Raw genomic sequence first — 2,500 nt, forward strand, 5'->3', positions numbered from 1 at the left:
TATGTAGGTTCACATGAAGTCGGTATGCGTGCGTGGGTGCATGTGAAGACAAATTTATTAACATACCACTGCGCTAAAGGCAGAATATATAATGAAGGAAAATGTACTGCATGCCAACAAGAAACACACACACACACACACACACACACACACACACACACACACACACACACACACACACACACACACACACACACACACACACACACACACACAAGGTGTATGGCCTTGCCGGAGGGCACGGAGCGGGAGTTAGGAGGGATGAGGCTTGGAGAACCTTGGCTGGAATGACGGAGATAAATCTGTACGACCTCTACCCATCCTTAAGGAACAATAAATACGCAGGTAGGAAAAAAAAACTAATCAAGTGTGTCGATGCCCTTAAATAATTGATCTTAATTTTTAAAATATTTGATGCTTTTTAGGTACTATCACAACAAGCACTTCCAAGTGAGAAATTGTACGAACTTCTCGTAACAATTGGTTTGTTAATAATTAATCCCATTTATCACTTATCGATCAACGAAAACAAATCAACCAGAGGAACATTCGCCGCAGTGATGAGCAAGTCATTAGGGGACATCACGAGCCGCGACGACTGACGCCGAGTCTGTAATAAAACTATTGTCTTTGTGATATTACCGCGCGTGTGTGGTAATAATTATTTTCGCGAACATAAGGTCTCCGTACGTGGCATTTCACCTGTCGTCCTCGGATGTTCCTGAAATTTCCCAATTTATCACACCTGCCCTCCTCTTTCCCCCTTTCCCTCCGTCCTTTGGCTCCTTGGCACGTGATCCTCGCCATGTCCTGAGGCTCTGCAGATCCTTTGTTCCTTGGGATTCACATGCAAGACCTTTGTCCCAAGATTCTGGGAAGACACCCTCGTACCTATCCTCAAGAATTTAGGTGTCTATCCTCAAGAATTTAGGTGTCTATCCTCAAGAATTTAGGTGTCTATCCTCAAGAATTTAGGTGTCTATCCTCAAGAATTTAGGTGTCTATCCTCAAGAATTTAGGTGTCTATCCTCAAGAATTTAGGTGTCTATCCTCAAGAATTTCATCAACGGCGTAGTCATTAACAAACTAAAGGAAGTACAGCTGCTGTGAAATACATATTCAAATCCAAAGCACGTATTCATGAAAGACACCGATCAGAAGTGACATAAGCCATAGGACTGAGTGAAAAAAACAGCGACATGGAAAGTGGCGGCAATGACCTCTAGTCCTCCCCATGCCTCAGGAATAAACAATTATCCTTCACTTGAAACAACAGCGGGATAATAAAGCGACAGTAAGAGAAGGAATAAACAATACATAAATGTACATAAATGTAAAAGTGATACACGATAAGTAAAAACGTAATAGCCAAAAGGAGAAGGGAAATGGAAGATTAAAAATAGGGTAGGAGGCTATGAGAGAAAAGAAAGGAAAGGCATAAGAGTAATCGATAAAATGTCAATTCAGGATGACGGACACAGGGAAGGCATAACCTAACAGCTATACTCATTATCGACAATTACTCAGCCTTGCCCTAAAACGTAATGTCTCATATATATTGTGCTTATTAACGCACGTATATGTGCATATATGATATAGATAAATAGACAGATAGATAGATAGATATACATGTGTGTATGTGTGTATGTTCGTGCGTGCGTGCGTGCGTGCGTGCGTGTATGTGTGTATTTGTGTGTGCATGCGTGTGTGCGTGCATTCGTTCGTTCGTTCGTGTGTGCGTGTATGTGTGCGCGCGAGATACGTGTTCCTGCACAACAATTACGTCTGCACCTGTGGTAAGTTCAGTATGAATGCAACTGTACATGTGGGCGAGTCATACTTGGTCAGAGAGAGAGGAGAGAGAGAGAGAGAGAGAGAGAGAGAGAGAGAGAGAGAGAGAGAGAGAGAGAGAGAGAGAGAGAGAGAGAGAGAGAGAGAGAGAAACGAAGACAGCATGAAAAGGATAATTACAAGGACTGACGGACACACCTGCCTCACACACTGATCACCTGTTCACCTGGCTACCCAACAGGTGAGGGACTTCTACCATTCCAATAAAACACATTCCCGCAATGATAGTACACGTTTCTTGACACTCTAAACTCCAGCCGAACACCACAGCAACAGTCTCATCTTCAGAGCAGCACCCACCGCGCCTGCAAATAACACGCCTCAATTACCTCTAACCGACGAACAAGCCAAAGAAAAGGAGGGAACTGGGCAGACGCACAGCTGATCGCCACCGGGGGGAACTGTACACTAGACGATGAGGTTCAGCTGGCCCTCCTAGCGCCCCTCCCCTCCCCTCGCCTCCCCCCGTCCGTTCCCTCCCACCCTCCACCCTCCTATACTCTTCTCTACCCAGAACCCCCCTCCCTCCTCCCCTCCCTATTCCCTTTTACCCATACCTTTTCCTCCTTTATCCTCGTCCTTGACATTCTCTCGTTCTCGTCCTCATATCGATATCCTTTACTCCTCGGCCCTACTTTCCTCGTGACAT

At 45.0% G+C, this 2,500-nt stretch overlaps 1 protein-coding gene across 3 annotated transcripts in view; it reads right to left on the reverse strand.

Annotated features, from left to right (window-relative positions):
- The window catches only part of LOC113810483 (UTP--glucose-1-phosphate uridylyltransferase), a 32,374-nt gene that overhangs the window by 21,110 nt on the left and 8,764 nt on the right, over positions 1-2,500 (reverse strand). Inside the window, exon 1 of one of the 3 annotated variants that reach the window (XM_027362169.2) lies at positions 2,181-2,301. The exons of the other annotated variants lie outside the window; for them this stretch is intronic. The gene's annotated coding sequence lies outside the window, so the exon portion shown is untranslated. Of the gene's footprint in view, positions 1-2,180; positions 2,302-2,500 lie in introns of those variants that run through there. 3 annotated transcript variants of the gene reach the window in all.

Source organism: Penaeus vannamei, chromosome 15 (assembly GCF_042767895.1).
Source record: "Penaeus vannamei isolate JL-2024 chromosome 15, ASM4276789v1, whole genome shotgun sequence".
NCBI lineage: Eukaryota > Metazoa > Arthropoda > Malacostraca > Decapoda > Penaeidae > Penaeus > Penaeus vannamei.